Below are 17,863 nucleotides of genomic sequence, written 5' to 3'. Positions count from 1 at the left end.
TGTCCTGATAACTGACAAACATATGTAATGGTATGGATAACACACACACAAACAACATAGGAGAGATGTTTATTCACTGTTCATGAAGCAGCATTATGCCCAGTAATTGTGTAGTTATACAATGTCATGACATCATATCAATGATACAGTGTAAGCAGTGTTCTTGAGTTGATCTGCATCAGGGCAATATTCCCACAGCCCACACACAGACTGGACACAGAGAGAATCTAAGTGAGCCGTCTGTAGCCAGCCCAGCCCAGCCCACACCCAGAGGCAACCCAAGTCCACTGTGCAGGGCTAGCTAAGTCCCCTAGCCAGAGGCAGTGTTGTGAAGGAACTGTCAAGTAGGTGAGAGGGCCAGTGTAGTTTCCTGTGGATCTCCTAACAGTATATTCTGGTCCAATGTCATCAAATCATCTCTTCTTTATTTACCCTGAGACCTGAAGAGCTGAGCTGCCTCCACACAGCCAGCCAGAGAAGCACATCTATCAAGGAGGAGGATATGAGTATATGAGGGACGCTGTTATAGGACAGCGAGAGAGAGAGAGAGAGAGAGAGAGAGAGAGAGAGAGAGAGAGAGCTCAGTGTGTGTGGGGTAAAGGTGCTGCCTGTCAGAGTCCCTGGTGAACACCCAGCCTGACATCTGATTACCCCTAGCTTCTTTAGGGGCTTCTGGGAGCCGGGTCCAATGAAGGTCAAACCACAGATGAAAGGGCTGTTTGATCAGGGCCCCGGGCCGTTAGCTTGACCTAATGTGCACGCTTACATAAATATTGACCGGATTTTGAGAACCATGTAAATCACAGGTGTCAAAACTATGGCCCGCGGGCTGCGAGGGGTTCAGGCCGGCCCGCGAGGGGTTCAGTTCGGCCCACGGGTGGTTTGAGTAAAAAAGTTATCTATTACGATTTCAATATACTTTAACATGACTAAAACTAAATGGAAACTGTTGATAAATGATAATGGACCTTAATTTATACAGTTTCTTAATAATCACAGAAATCACAGCTCACTAATAATCACAGAAATTAAAGATCTTCAGGGACCATAGGAATTTCCCAAAATTCTGAATAGAAGACAATTTTTTAAACTTTTTTAAGGCGAGGAAATAACACATTTTCAGTGCGGCCCTCATTGCGGCCCCCGAGGCAAAATAAGATTGACACCGTCTGCTTCCAACTCACACACTCAAACACGTAGATCCCCTGAACGCAGCTCACTCTCCAGATCCCAATCTCCTGAATTCTGATCACCTGTTCACACACATGTATGTCATTATCACACACTATTTAGTTCAGTTCTTTGCACCCCATCATTGTGAGGTATTGTTTGTTTTGTGACACACCTCTATTTGGAGCTCTGTTTTTCCCATAATTCAATCCTCCAGTGTATGATAGTTTATGCCTGCCTCACTAACGACGCCTTTTGACTATTCCCTGCCTGTACTTTAGCCTATCAGATTTCCTGCTATCAACCTATTGTCTGATCTCACGGAAGATGTTACTAGCCTTTTCCCTGCCTGTACTGTTGTCGTTTTGGACCCCCTGTGTATGACCTTCTGCCTGCCCCTGGACCCAGCTACTGCCTCCTCCTGTGGGCCTTCACAATAAACACCTGCTGTGCCCTGCACTTGAAACCAGCTCTCTGTCTCCCATTGTGTTCATTACAGGAGCGTGATAGTCAAAACGTTTCATGGACTCTCCTTAGTCTTAGTCTGAATGTGTTTGACATTTGACGGATGACCCGATCTTCAAAGAGATATGTACACAATGGAAATGGAAATGTTCCCAGTTATATCGATCTGTTGCGATTTTTTTATGTAGTTTCAGTGCAGTGATGGCTGAAATGGAAGTAACAACTAACTATATTAGCCTTATGAAATAAAGTAATTGATGAATTGTTCGATGTTACTGCACTGTTGGAGAAAGGAACACAAGCATTTCACTACACCCACAATAACATCTGCTAAATATGTGTAGCGACAAAACCTGGGCTCACATAAGCATGTGTCAATTTTTCTAAAACCTGCCTGCTGACTACCTGACAAATAAGTTGTGTCAATAAACCATTGTGTGGATAAAGCAAGGCAGAGATGTGTGCAGAGATGTTATTACCTAAAGAATGTTTTATAGCAACATTCGCTGAGAAAGAGCTTAGGGACGGAAGGCAACTGTGAAAAAATCATTTCGTGCTCTACCTTAGTCACTAGGCTAGGTAATGCTTTCAACAAAAGTTAGGAAACCATGGCACATTTGGTTCAGATCAGTGGGGTCACGACCTACACAGGGTTTATTTGGACCTTTACACCAAAATAATCACAGGGCTCGCTTTCTCCTCTGATAGACATTAACAGTCTGGAACCACTTCTCTCTGACTAAATGAAGTGACTTTGTGTTTGCCCGTAGTGCTGCAGGCCACAGAGGTACTGTTCACGCTGGTCTGCCTATTCTGTAACTTTCACCTTCCATCTCAAACCCACAACTCCTGTGTCACTGTGGCTAACTATGCCAAATCCATTTAGACACCATGACAGACACAAATAAATGTTTTCATATTTCCCAGCTAATAAACATTGAGCATGGTCTGGTTGTTATCGTAGAAGGGCCATAAGCCCCAAAATAAAGGGCCTTGTGGAAGATCCGGTGTAGTGTGTATGGAAACCTAGTCCAGCAGCTGCTGGCCTGATATAGCACGGCTGGAGAGGAGAGGAAAGTCGAGGGGGCAGGCAGACCCTTAAAATCTGTCGTCGTGTTCTTTTAGCGTCTCTCTCTCAGCCTGTTCCGTCTTATGCCATGATCTTCTAAGGCCAGAGGAACAGTGGGGAATGATTATTTTCGACTTCTCTACTTGACAAAATATGACAAACAAAAGAGTCACAGTAGACATGCCTAAACGAATATACATGTTACAATGTTTTTGGTTTGCTTGTTTTCTTGCTTGTTTTCTAACATACAGTGAATCCCATCTCTCTCAATCCTTGAATTGCTGGAGTACATAGTATAAGTAACCCGAAATTAATCTCCCTGTTTAACACTAGAACCACCATAGGCCAACGGCCCCTGACGTTTGATTCAGTAAATAAATAAATAAAATGCTTATTCTCTGACTTTTCCTAAATGTTTATATTTTACACTGCTCATTTGCCAGAATTTTGAAATCACAAAACAGGAAAGTATTTAGAGCCTTTCTACCAGTTTGTTTTTCACACCTTTTCTTAACTTGACATGCCAAGACAATGTAGGACGTTGGTACCCAACCAGGCACAAATGGGTCTCTTCTCCTCACTGAATGAATGACAAATGGACGAACTGCCGATAATTGTGCACCTTATTTCACAATTTAATTTAAATGACGCCTAACTGAATGTTAAGGTGGGTGAAGAGAGTGATTTAATTTCTAAAGACAATTGTGTCATTATGAGTTTGTGTTATGCCAATTTTTCAGTAGCAAATCATTTGACCACGTGCCTTGCAGTTTGATACCATTCTCTTTTACATTTTACTTAGTAAAAAATAAGCAGTTACAGGACTGTATTATTTAATGAAATTCTATTACTAATCAAATGTATTGTAAGGGGAACGAAAACATGCTATGTGTTGCAGTAGGCCTTTAAAATAATACAAAACATATCCTGGACACTATCCAAGTTGATGAGCGGGAAACAAACGAAGCCAGTCAGCCTGCACAGCCGGCCCATTGAAACTACACCTAAACTCAGTCAACCTGCACAGCCGGCCCATTGAAACTACACCTAAACTCAGTCAGCCTGCACAGCCGGCCCATTGAAACTACACCTAAACTCAGTCAGCCTGCACAGCCGGCCCATTGAAACTACACCTAAACTCAGTCAGCCTGCACAGCCGGCCCATTGAAACTACACCTAAACTCAGTCAGCCTGCACAGCCGGCCCATTGAAACTACACCTAAACTCAGTCAGCCTGCACAGCCGGCCCATTGAAACTACACCTAAACTCAGTCAGCCTGCACAGCCGGCCCATTGAAACTACACCTAAACTCAGTCAACCTGCACAGCCGGCCCATTGAAACTACACCTAAACTCAGTCAGCCTGCACAGCCGGCCCATTGAAACTACACCTAAACTCAGTCAACCTGCACAGCCGGCCCATTGAAACTACACCTAAACTCAGTTAGCCTGCACAGCCGGCCCATTGAAACTACACCTAAACTCAGTCAGCCTGCACAGCCGGCCCATTGAAACTACACCTAAACTCAGTCAGCCTGCACAGCCGGCCCATTGAAACTACACCTAAACTCAGTCAGCCTGCACAGCCGGCCCATTGAAACTACACCTAAACTCAGTCAGCCTGCACAGCCGGCCCATTGAAACTACACCTAAACTCAGTCAGCCTGCACAGCCGGCCCATTGAAACTACACCTAAACTCAGTCAGCCTGCACAGCCGGCCCATTGAAACTACACCTAAACTCAGTCAGCCTGCACAGCCGGCCCATTGAAACTACACATATACCAAAGCTAACTTCACGCAGCCTATACATACACAAGATTAAATTGGCAATAATCTGATGAGTGACAATATTAGGCCTATCAGTTATCAAATTGTATATGAAGAGGTGGGAACATACTATATTCTACAAATGCATCGAAAGGAGCATCATTTTATCAAATAAAATATTTCTATATAGTATCAGAAAGATCATATTTTGCAGTTTCTATGACATTTACCTTTATCAAATAACTCTCATAATTCAAGCAGCGCTGGCAGTAACTGGAGGCTCACCGCAGATGTGGGGAGGTTTATTTAATAAATAACCTACCGTGTCCAACAACAGGACACTCCCTAAATCTGTCCCTCTGTCGGCTGTCTCTCCCTCCACATGCCCACTCTATCCTCTGGTTCCCCGGGGTGATAAACGACCTTCTCTCTGCCTGAGGTCTGTTTAATCTCTGTCCCTGACTCTCTGGGTCTCCGTCTCAGATTGGAGGTAGACTCCAGCTCTGAGCCTCCTGCTCCGAGTGCAGGGCATGGGGCCTGACAGTATTAGATACCACTGTTTTTAGACTCAGTGGGAACCCAGACAGGTAGGCTCAAGAGAGCACTCGGACTCCCACCAAAACCCATGTAATCTGGGTCAACTCACCTCACCGCAGAAGAACATACTTTATCCTATTTCTTTAACCCTTTACACACGTGGGAATTGGCCTATATGGATAGAGCTAAATTGAAATGTTTCTTACAGAAGAAATATGAACAGCATATGCATAATCATGGTAGCAATTGAAAGGAAACAGTTTGGAGATAATGGAAAAATCATGTGGGAATCATTTGAAAATCATGTGGGAACCATTAGATAATGGAAAAATCAGGTGGGAATCAGTTGAAAGAGTGTTTGATTGCCAACATGACGAGCTAAGTTATTAAATATGATCTTACAGTGTTAGGCTTTCACAGGGTTATTCAGAGAAACCGATGGTAATGTTGGTGCTCATAGAAAAGAGTTATGAGTGTATTCAGGTGTGTGTGCAGCGGAAAATGTTCTTCACAATAAACAAACAGACTCGTTCTGTTGAGAACAACCCTGTGTATGACGCCAAGTCATCTTGTAACTGTACATCAAACATAGTGATCTAAAACGTTTACCCTGTATATGACATGAGTTTTAGGATTTGGAAATATGAAGTGCACATTTGGACACGGGCAGTATTTACTATAATCCTCAACATCTCATCTTTCAAAATACATAGAGTCATCTTCATTTTCAGCATTTCCCATTTGCAAAAGTTGCTCAATTACCGGGAGGGATGGGGGCAAATTCTTGTTGTGCGGTGCTCAAGTTCAGAACGACTGTCAGTCAAAACCCATACAGTGCTGTGAAGTGGAGAGCCTGAACTCTGATGTCATGTATAGCATGTTACTGTACTGCCGCTACGTTCCAATTTAGGGGCTTATTAGTACCCAAATGTTCAATTTTCAACCCGTATATGGGTACGAGGGTAGAGGGCGCTGCTTCATTCTCCTCAGGAAATAGCAGAGCAGATCGTATTGGAGAATGGATTCATTAAAATGTCAGTAAAAGAAAGAGACGTCTTTAAAAGAGAACCTGAGGAGGCCTTGCTTGCCGTGTCATTAGTTGATAGACAGAAGGTGAAAAATGTAGCAGTTCAGTCCACAATGGCTCATTGTTTAACGCCATGCCAGTCCTAGCTGGACAATGTGCTTGAATTACACCATATTGTTTTTCATTTCCACACTGTATATGTGAGTGTGAAACAGATTGGTAGGGAGAGATGGTGAGATTCAGAAAAATAGGGACAGACTTAATAGATTCTTTAAGAGTGATATGGTTGCACACACTAAATCAAGTTAACAATGGAATGTTTCTAGAGAGTAGTTGTGCCAAGCAGAGATTCAGTAAATAACTATAACAGTGTAATATTCCATAAAGTAAATACTTCGGGCTGTACATATATTTGAAACAGCAGATGGTTCATCAAGAAAGACGAATCTGTGACGCCCTCAAAGCCTTTCGCTAACACTGTATGACAGTTAGCAGTTGGTTTAACACAACACTGACCCTTTAAACACACATACCAGACTAGTGTGTGGTTACATTGACAGTGGCTTTGCTTCAATTATGTTCCCCAACATCTCATAATGACTAACAGACATTTTTCTTGATTAAACAACGATACATGACAAGCAGCATCAGCAAACACATCAAGGATGTGTAATGCTCTCCTTCACAAGAGAGAGAGAATAGTTCTACTCTACATTGACAGTGAAGGGAGAACGTTGATTCCTGCTTCAGGCTTTCTCATCCGCATACAGAAGAGACATGAGTGGAGCGAGGAGGTATTTTGAGGGAGGTGCCCGCAGCCTGGCCCCACTCCCACGCCACGTGTGTGTGTTCCTCCACTGCTTCCTCGATGTGGCAGTTCTGGCAATTTCTCTGTCTCTTTTTAAAGAAAGAGGAAGTTTTGAATCAGACAGAAAGGTACAACTTGAAAGCGAAACATCTCTCACAGAAGAACGAGAGAAAGGCACAAGCAGCATAACACAGACTATGAACCAAGCCTTTTGAACAATGTTTCTCTATTTAGACACATTTGCATCAGAAAGGCAGCGGCCACCAGTTCTACTTTGTTGGCAAGTGAAAGGGAGGCCATCTAAAAACCCTTGTGAAGAGACGCTGACGAGGGTGGGAGCAGTAGAATTCTAAAGCGGTCCATGTTGTCAGGATTAGCGATTGGAAGAGAGCATTTTACAATGGAGGCCAGGCTGCCACCGTGAAGCCTTGAATCATCACTGTCTGCCTGTCCAACCTCCCTGCCACCCTTTGTGCTACGCCAAAGCATCCCGGGATACCACTTCAGCCTCCAATGACACGTTGTGACCCATCCACTGTCTAGACAGGGTACAGCCTAATGGGATGTAAAAGCAGGTGCACGGCTCTTTAAGATGTACTGTAAATGGTAGAGCATGTTTTCTGCGTGAATGGTACAGTCGTTGATTTCTGTAAAGAAACATCTGCAAGGTGATGTACAGTATTCCAATTAGCTCAGATATCACCCAACATCTGCCAGTCGGAAGAGGGAGAATGACCTGCAGTAAATTGATGTCAACCCTTTGTGTTCTTCCGCGTAAATAAAATCTGTAAAGGACATTACAAAGAAAAATAAACAATACAGTAACATCTATTGGCACTAACCAGGGAGAGATAAGAACATTTTCAAAAGGAAAAGTGAGTTTGAGTAACTGAGCACGTTAGACAGAAGTCTGACTGCAGTACAGGGAGGAAGACAAAGAGCTTTTATGGGGTCTTTGTTATAAGCTACTCTGCACGAAGAGTTTCCTGCCATGAATTTCAGCATATACAATATAGTTCAACAGTATAATGTACCTGATTAAAGTGCTGGTGAAGAATGGAAAATCAATTTAACACTCACAGCTTACAAGAGCCTGGCTATAAAAAGTTTCCATTTGAAGAGAGAACACTCAATCCCCTCTCATTCTGTATATGATTTATGATAGTAAATGAGACGTCTGTAGAGCTGGACATCTATAGATATAACCTGCTGAAGGGACTGATGTTGGAACATGAAGTCACTGTTGAAATGTTGAACAAACTTTGTTCAGATTACAGTATGGCCATTTGAATAGGAACAGCCACACGCACACATGCACACGCGCACACATGCACACGCGCAGTGTCTGAAGCCAACTTTAGAAAAGATGATCCAGGAAATATCCAGGAAGTAAACCAGGAATGTACTTCCATGTATCACCATAATGCTGGACTGTCATAAAAAACTCCCACGTATCATATTAGGAAAAGATACTTATCTTGTTACATCAGTTAAACTCCATATTTGGAAGGCTCCAGTCCCATAAAATGATGATTCTTTTACAAATAAAAAAGCCTACACCCAAACCCTCCAGCCCAAACCACATGCATGTCAGCATTATGTGTGATTTATCCTAAAGTGTACAGCTGTGGGTTAGCAGCACTAGCTGCCTCGGTCAAATTTTACTTCATGGATAATTTCTTACAATCACCAGTCCTCCCTGACTTTTTTATTTGACATAATACACAGATGAAATCATAGAAACAACTGTGGTTCAGACTCTGGGCTTTTTTGGTAAGGAAATCAATCACAGTAGAATTAGCAGGAGGACAGTGGAGCGTGAAGCTGGCCAAGCTGGTGCCTGCCGAGCCCAGAGAGAGCACTCCGAATGGGCAGTGATTAACGTACAGCAGTCAGGAAACATTTCAGAGGGGCACCAGGAGGAAACAACGGGCCATTACAGCACCAACAAGGGTCTGATAATCAGCCTATTAGCGTTTAATTGAGGGTAGTTAATTAGGGAGACAGTGGGCAGTCCACAGGGGGAGGAGGGGTTGGGGTCGGGGGCTGACAGGGAGAGCAGCTGGTGCAGGGCAACCTCAGCCTATTGTTACTGAGCCATTTACACAAGCCCAGAGATTGATTGGCAGGAAAATTAGCCTTAATTACACATGTCTATTTCTGTCCCTAAAACCTTTAGGGCCCTAAAATTAACAGAGGGAATGAGTTCTATGAATAAAGAGAGACTGTTGTCAGAGCAAAAGCAAACACATTTATAGTAGGTCAAACATTGAAAATCATCACCCGGAGGCTCTGCTTTGAGGAAGGGATGCTGTTCAGACGGAGAGGAAAATACAATATTTTTGTGTGTGGCATTGGCATACAGTGGTGGTGCAGATGAAGAGAAGTGGCGGGCCCCACGAGGTAACAGTTCACCTCACACCGTCTTAGGGTTGTATATGTAATCACTCCACAGCTTCAAAAATCTATTTTGCTCTCATTTCCATACGGAGAAGGAAAAACAAAAATGTGCCTTGTGCCTGTCCCAGTCGGGGGGCCTTACTGTGTGCCCTGCACAGCGCAGCGGCCACTACCAGAAGCTGATTATGGCCTCTTTAAAAGTTAGATTTGATTTAATGTCCTCCCTTAGATGAGCCAAAGAGGCTCGGAATGTGCCTCCCTGTGCTGGGCTGCATGGGGCTGAGACTGGCCTGCCTGCACTGAGCAGGGAGCGAGCGACTAAGAGAGAAACAGAGAGTGAGAGAGAGAGCAAGAGACCGAGAGAGAGAGGAGCCGGCCGACTGCACGGGGGCCTGAATCCAATAAAGGCCCTGACAAAGGCCTGCTTCTTGTCTCGGGATGCCAAACAACATGTGATCCCCCTTAGGGAAATAACTGACATTTCTGTTCCTCATAGCCTCCGGGTCAGAAATAACGCCTGGGAACTTGTGACACATGTCTGGTCCAAGATGCCATGTGCTGTGACAACTTATTAGTGACAGTCAGGATGGACTGCCCACGCCATGCTGTGGGACCTGGCATTCTGTCCCTCTCAGTGGGAAAAAATGAATAAAGAATTATTGAACCTTTATTTAGCGGGAGAGTTCATCTCATTCTAGTCAAGTGACGAAAATCCCTAAATCCTTTTAACCCAAGTTTGAAAGGTTCACTCATTTTTTAAATACATTTTCTGTCACGCCCTGACCATGGAGAGCCCTTGGTTCTCTATGGTATAGTAGGTCAGGGCGTGACTAGGGGGTGTTTTAGGTTTATTATTTCTATGTTGGTGCTCTTGGTATGGTTCCCAATTAGAGGCAGCTGAGGGTCGTCGTCTCTAATTGGGGATCATACTTAAGGGTTCCCTGTTTCCAACTGCTGTGTGGGATATTGTTTTGAGTTAGTGTATGTAGCGCTGCTGATGTTGTGGTTCGTTGGTTCTTTTTGTTTGGAAGTTTCACTTAAACAAATATGTGGAACTTTAATCACGCTTCGCCTTGGTCCGTCTCCCCACACAACTGTGACAGTTTCAGGTAACATACAAAAATCCCTGAGCCGACTCAGTGAAAAATCTGTCAATGTGCCTTTGAGCAAGGCACTCAACACTAATTTCTCCTGTAAATCGCTCTGGATAAGTGTCTGCTAAATGACCAACGTAAAATGTAAGTGGGAGAAATGCTAACAGGACTTCAGACAGAATTAGGCTTCATCAACATGCACGCTTTGTTTCTTCCACAACTCCCTAAACAATTCTACCAGCCACCATTCACAACTCCTGGTCAGGCAGTCAGGCTGCCATTTAGCACCGGGAAGGTCTGGCTGGTGAGTCGCCACTAAAATAGCTCTGGGGAGTTAAGTGGTGCACCGTGAGTAACCTTATGGCAAAGCGGTCACATGGAGATAAGGAAGGACTGCTCTGGCGTGACCCACAAAATTCCAGACCTTGAACGAAGTTGTCACCTCCCCACTCTAACCGGACTAGGTCACATAATTGTATAAATGAATAGCATTCTGTTTTCTAGTCACCTATCCTTCAAACAATCCTGATTTGGGATTTTAAGCGGGTACAACATGGCAGTCAGTAGATAGCCAAAGTAAAATGTTACCTTGATGTCTTGGCAATTGTCAGCTGTAGCAGTTAACATATTTCAACAGTCTTGTGATAAACATTTCAACATTAATAAAAATAAGGGGATGGGTAAGTCAAAATAGTGTATCATAGCATATCAGACATGTGGTCATTAGCAGATATATTTTTCAACCAGTCCTCCCCAGTCCCCATGCACCTCCAAGCAAGTTAGAAAAACAAGTAATTGCAAGTGAATTCATATGTCATATGTTATGCTATGTTTGTTGTGTAGAAACAAATGACAGGCTTTTACATTCTATTCAGGGTGGCTTGTCAACCCACCATCGAACTGGAGAGTCACTTTTGTAACAACAAGCCTACATTATGCCTGAAGGAGAGCGTCACATGCATTTCTGGGGAAAAACTCAAAAGCACATTCCTTATATCAGTACCATACGACAGTGACCTAAATAAAAACAGTTGATTACACCCTGGGACGGACATTTACAGGAGATGCGGCACAAAGTTGTTTTACTGCTGCTAAACTCTATCACAGCCTTAGCTTGAGCCTTTACTTCAAATGCTACAGACGAAACAGGGCCAGAGAGAGAAAGAGACCAAGCAATGACAACACTAAAGACTCTATTATTCTGACATTAGACAGGCTTTAGCAGGACTCCACAGCCCTGTGTGAGTTATTGACTACAGCTTACATTGCTGCCACAATTAAAGTTGGACACATATCTGCTGGCAATGACACATGGCCTCTCAAGACTACAACTGGTTTCTCCTCAATGTCAGTTTATTTTAAAGTAGTTGTTGTTTTTCAACCTTCATGACCTGAGAGTGTTTACAGAGGATTTACAAGGTGACATTTACAACTGAAGCCTCAGCGTCCTCGTTCTACTCCCATTCTTATATTTGGATTCCTACAAAAACAACTCCATTCCCTGAGAGATCAAGAACAGTCATTTTGGGATTGTGACATTGGTTTAGTCCTGCAGACAATGGTGCTAGGATTCAGCATAACATTTGAGGCATGAGTAAACACCCGGAGACATTTCTTAGAGACAAAAACAGTAAAGCACACATTTCCTTGTATAAGCACTAACAATGTGTGGTGTGTCAATGTGAAGATGTAGCCCCGAGAGACTAGGGCTACATGAAATGTGCAGGCAGATGGCTAGGCAACTGTAAAAGAAAAAAGAAAAGAGGAAAACATCAAGAGTTAAACATGTTTGAAAACAATTTCTTACATCTACTACAGCATCTCACTTTAAGACAAATGTGAAAATATTGACTAAACTAAGTCCCCCTGTCGAGATAAGGTTCACAACACAGAGCTCTCTTTGCCTATACCGAGCCACATGAGTTTCATTTAAATAAACCTATTTATTAAATCTTCTCAGGCAAACACATCCACTCCGAGCCAGATATTTAGCTTGCGGAGAGAGCGAGCGAAAGCAAACACAGATCCAGGTTATGAGAAAATGTGTGTGCTGAACAAGGAGGCATTCATGAGCTGATTCATCCCAGGCTGAAGTATTAGCAGCGCTGCAGAGGAGGGACATCTGCCATCACACTCCCCCACGAAGAGGCTGTTACCGAGGAACAAGCCAGGACCATTTACATTTGAGTCATTTAGCAGACGCTCTTATCCAGAGCGACTTGCAGAAGCGATTAGGGTTAAGTGCCTTGCTCAAGGGCACATCGACAGATTTTTCAATTAGCGATTCAAAACAGTGACCTTTCGGTTACTGGCCAATGCTCTTGACCACTAGGCTACCTGCGCCCCATCCATGTATACTTCCTGGAACGACAACCTTCACAGGGGGAAGATGGAACACCACACCATGTGTTTTCCTATGAAAGAATTGACCCCAGTGCTTTTGCCTCCTCAGTTGAACTTGTTATTCTGTTGTAGTTCCACATGTAAATGGCTCCAAATAGGCCAGCTGATCCCCGCAGCAAGGCAAGGCACTGGGACTTTTTTGTGATGCATGAACGGTGATCCACATTATCTGCTTTTAGATTATCTACTTTCATATGGTGTTCATTAAAAAAAAGGCTTTCATTTCCAAAGGCAATGGAAATGGTAGGAGGGTGTTGTTGGTGGTGATGAGTAAGCACTACAATTGTTGGATCTCACATCTCTCTTGTGCAGGCCCAACTGTAAAGGGGATAGGGACAATGAAATCAGAATGGTAAAAGCATGATGAGTGACACCCTGTCTGTCATGTCAGCCAGTCCTTTGAGAATCTGAGCAGAAAGTCAAGCCAAAACTATCACAATACAACCAGAATGCTACATACCATGTGGATTTGGATGAATACATTCCTGACTTAAACTAGATCTTCAACTTACACTTAGCCTACATACCAATATGCCAGGAAATTAATAAATGAAACCTTAATTTAACATAGCAAGTCAGTCAGTTAAGAACAAATTCCTATTTACAATGACAGCCTACTGGGGAACAGTGGGTTAATTGTCTTCTTCGGGGGCAGAAAGACTGAATTTGAACTTGTCAGTTCAACGCTCTAACCACTAGGCTACCTGCCACCCCCCCATAAATGTGCCACATCCACAAACAACCATTCAAAATGAATAATGTTGCATCCAACTTTAAAGTAGAGAAAAGTAGCACTAAAGAAAGAAAAGCACTGCCAGAAGAGTTGTGGGAGAGACGAGGCAGTACTGGGAGGGTTCCGGTGGCACAGGTTTAAAAATGCATGCTCCAGCTGTGCACAGGGCCCTACATAGCGAGCGGAGCAGGATGAGGCTACAGGCTGTTGGTTTAGCCACACAGGGTTGGGAGTACAGTACACGGAACTGCTGGTGGGTTCTTGCTATTCATTTTCCCCCTCAGTTCATCACTTGGTCCCACTGAGACCTCCATCCCCCCAGGTAGGAAACAAAACTGAACTATTGTGCCTTATAAAATATGAAAGGGTACTTTTTTCTGCTTAGCTGTAACAAAGAGGATTGTTGAGATTGAGAAACTTAAACCACCTCTATCAGATTCCCTATCAAATGAAAAGCACCCAGGGATACAGCAACCATGCACCGTCAGTGTACACAATGAGTATTATTAATTGGATCGGTTTGGTTTCTCGTCTTGTCCTGAGGTTCTACATGTCCTTGTTCTCCTAATGCTCTACCCACTCCTCTCTGTGACTTCTCCCCCATTAGTTGAAAGACAATACAGAGACAAAAACACCAATGTGGCTCCAATATCATCCTTAAGCTAAATCTGCTTTCTTTTAATTGATAAAAGATGGATGGCTATTAACTGGGCATAGCAGGATCCTGTAGAGGTGTTTTCAGATGGCTCAGTACACTGATTCCACCTGGTAACACACACACACACACAGCCACACAGCACATGAACAAATCTCTCCTTACAGAACAGGCAACAAGGCCACTTGGAGGCCCCATAGGTCTTAGTCACTGGGCACCGAACTGCTGTCGGTTTTGGTGGCTTAAATCTGCCTATTGTCAAGGGATCTTATGATATATCTTAACGAACAGTGGGAATTCAGCCACTTGTTACTGCTGCTTGAAGTGGTTACTGTTGAGGGATAGGTTGTTGTACAGTATCTGTCTCTCTGGTGCTAACATTAAAATGTATGCATGTCAATAACAAGGATCTGGTTAGAGGGATGCATAGTAACTACAAATCTGAGCATGTAGCTTACATTTTTGCTCAAATCTCCCATTTAAGTATCAATACTTACTTAATGCGAAAGTGTGATGCTTGCTCAGAACTCAGAACGTATCTTAGAGTAAGTGGAAGAACTACAGGACAGAAACTACTATTATCAATCTAGTCTTGATTCCAATGTTAAAATAATATCTGTTGGTCCGTGGTGTGTAATGAGAAGCAAACAGACACTGCAATTGACACATTTATGAAATTGCTTATTCCAATTGCTAATAAGAATGCATCCATTAAGAAAATGATTGTAAAAACTTAAATCCCCATGGATTGATGAGGAATGGTATGGTTGAGAGGGATGAGGCAAAATAAATGGCAAATAAGTCTGGCTGCATAACCGATTGGCAAACTTATTGAAAATTGAGAAATCATTTGACTAAACTGAATAAAAAGAAGAAGAAACTACACCATGCAACAAAGATAAATGAAAAAGAATGATAGTAAAAAGCTTTGGAGCACCTTAAATTAAATTATTGGAAAAAAGGCAAACTCAGCTCCATCATTCATTGAATCAGATGGCTCATTCACCACAAAACCAATGGATATTGCCAACTACTTTAATGATTTTTTCATTGGCAAGATTAGCAACTTAGGCATGACATGCCAGCAACAAATGCTGACACTACACATCCAAGTATATCTGACCAAATTATGAAAGACAAGCATTGTAATTTTAAATTCCGTAAAGTTAGTGTGGAAGAGGTGAAAAAATGATTGTTGTCTATCAACAATGACAAGCCACCAGGGTCTGACAACTTGGATGGGAAATTACTGAGGATAATAGCAGATGATATTGCCACTCCTATGTGCCATATTTTCCATTTAAGCCTACTAGAATGTGTGTGCCCCCAGGCTTGGAGGGAAGCAAAGGTCATTCCGCTACATAAGAATAGTAAAGCCCCTTTACTGGCTCAAATAGCACACCAATCAGCCTGTTACCAACCCTTAGTAAACGTTTGGAAAAAATTGCATCTGACCAGATACAATGCCATTTTACAGTAAACTAATTGACAAACTTGCAGCATGCTTATAGAGAAGGACATTCAACAAGCACAGCACTTACACAAATGACTGATGATTGGCTGAGAGAAATTGATGATAAAAGATTGTGCGGGCTGATTTGTTTGACTTCAGTGCAGCTTTTGACATTATTGATCATAGTCTGCTGCTGTCAAAACGTATGTGTTATGGCTTTAAACCCTCTGCTATTGTGGATAAAGAGTTACCTGTCTAACAGAACACAGAGGGTATTCTTTAACTTCTTCGATATAGGGGGCACTCTTTTAATTTTTGGATAAAAAACGTTCCCGTTTTAAACAAGATATTTTGTCACGAAAAGATGCTCAACTATGCATATAATTGACAGCTTTGGAAAGAAAACACTCTGACGTTTCCAAAACTGCAAAGATATTATCTGTGAGTCCCACAGCGCTGATGCTACAGGCGAAACCAAGATGAAATTTCAAACAGGAAATGCCCCAGATTTTGAAGGCACTGTGTTCCAATGTCTACTTATATGGCTGTGAATGCGCCAGGAATGAGCTTACACTTTCTGTCGTTTCCCCAAGGTGTCTGCAGCATTGTGACGTATTTGTAGGCATATCATTGGAAGATTGACCATTTTACACTACATCTACCAGGTGCTCGCTTGGTGTCCTCCGTCGCAATTATTGAGTAATCTCCAGCTGCGTGTATTTTTCCATTTGCTTCCGAGGAGAAACCCAACTGCCACGAATGATTTATCATCGAATAGATATGTGAAAAACACCTTGAGGATTGATTCTAAACAACGTTTGCCATGTTTCTGTCGATATTATGGAGTTAATTTGGAAAAAAGTTTGGCGTTGTAATGACTGAATTTTCGGGGTTTTTCTTAGCCAAACGTGATGAACAAAACGGAGTGATTTCTCCTACACAAATAATCTTTTTGGAAAAACTGAACATTTGCTATCTAACTGAGAGTCTCCTGATTGAAAACATCCGAAGTTCTTCAAAGGTAAATTATTTTATTTGAATGCTTTTCTTGTTTTTGTGAAAATGTTGCCTGCTGAATGCTAGGCTTAATGCTATGCTAGCTATCAATACTCTTACACAAATGCTTGTGTAGCTATGGTTGAAAAGCATATTTTGAAAATCTGAGATGACAGTGTTGTTAACAAAAGGCTAAGCTTGTGAGTGAATATATTTATTTCATTTCATTTGCGATTTTCATGAATAGTTAACGTTGCGTTATGGTAATGAGCTTGAGGCTATGATTACGCTCCCGGATACGGGATTGCTCGACGCAAGAAGTTAATGGAAGCCTCTCCAACATAATCCAGGTAGAATCAGGAATTCCCCAAGGCAGCTGTCTTGGCCCATTTACTTTTTCAATCTTTACAAATGAATTGCCACTGGCTTTGAGGAAAGCCAGAGTATCTATGTATGCGGATGACTCAACACTATACGTGTCAGCGACTGAAATGACTGCAACACATAAAGAGTTGCAGTTAGTTTCAGAGTGGGTGGCAAGGAATAATTTGTCCTAAATATTTCTAAAACTAAAAGCATTGAATTTGGGACATATCATTCACTAAACCCTAAACCTCAACTAAATCTTATAATAAATAATGTGGAAATTGAGTTGACTAAACTGCTTGGAGTTACCCTGGATTGTAAAGTGTCATGGTCAAAACATATTGATATAACAGTAGCTAAGATGGGGAGAAGTATGTCCATGATAAGGCACTTGACAGCACTGTCAACAAGGCAGGTCCTACAGGCCTTAGTTTTGTCGCACCTGGACTACTATTCAGTCGTGGTCAGTTGACACAAAAACGGACTTAAGAAAATTGCAATTGGTTCAGAACAGGGCAGCACGGCTGGCCCTTGGATGTACACAGAGAGTTAATATTAATAATATGCATGTCTATCTCTCCTGGCTCAAAGTGGAGGAGAGATTGACTTCATCACTACCTCTGATAATTCCTTATGAGAGTTGAATGCATCGAGCTGTCTGTTTGAACTACTGGCGCACACTACTGGTGCACAACTCGGATACCCATGCATACCCCACAAGCCATTTCACAGGAGGTCTCTTCACAGTCCCCACGTCCACAGACTATGGAAGGCGCACAGTGCTACATAGAGCCATGACTACATGGAACTCTATTTCACATCAAGTAACTCATGCAAGCAGTACAATTAGATTTTTTTTAAAACATTATGGAACAACAGGGACTGTGAAGCAACACAAACATAGGCACAGACACATGC

At 42.6% G+C, this 17,863-nt stretch overlaps 1 protein-coding gene across 1 annotated transcript in view; it reads right to left on the bottom strand.

The window, feature by feature from the left end:
• The window catches only part of LOC109898167 (E3 ubiquitin-protein ligase PDZRN3-B), a 138,796-nt gene that overhangs the window by 108,859 nt on the left and 12,074 nt on the right, over nt 1-17,863 (bottom strand). The gene's annotated exons all lie outside the window — the stretch shown is intronic.

This window comes from Oncorhynchus kisutch, linkage group LG1, assembly GCF_002021735.2.
Source record: "Oncorhynchus kisutch isolate 150728-3 linkage group LG1, Okis_V2, whole genome shotgun sequence".
Classification (NCBI taxonomy): Eukaryota; Metazoa; Chordata; class Actinopteri; order Salmoniformes; family Salmonidae; genus Oncorhynchus; species Oncorhynchus kisutch.
The sequence above is the reverse complement of the archived record's forward strand: the minus strand, read 5'-3'. Positions and strand labels throughout refer to the sequence as shown.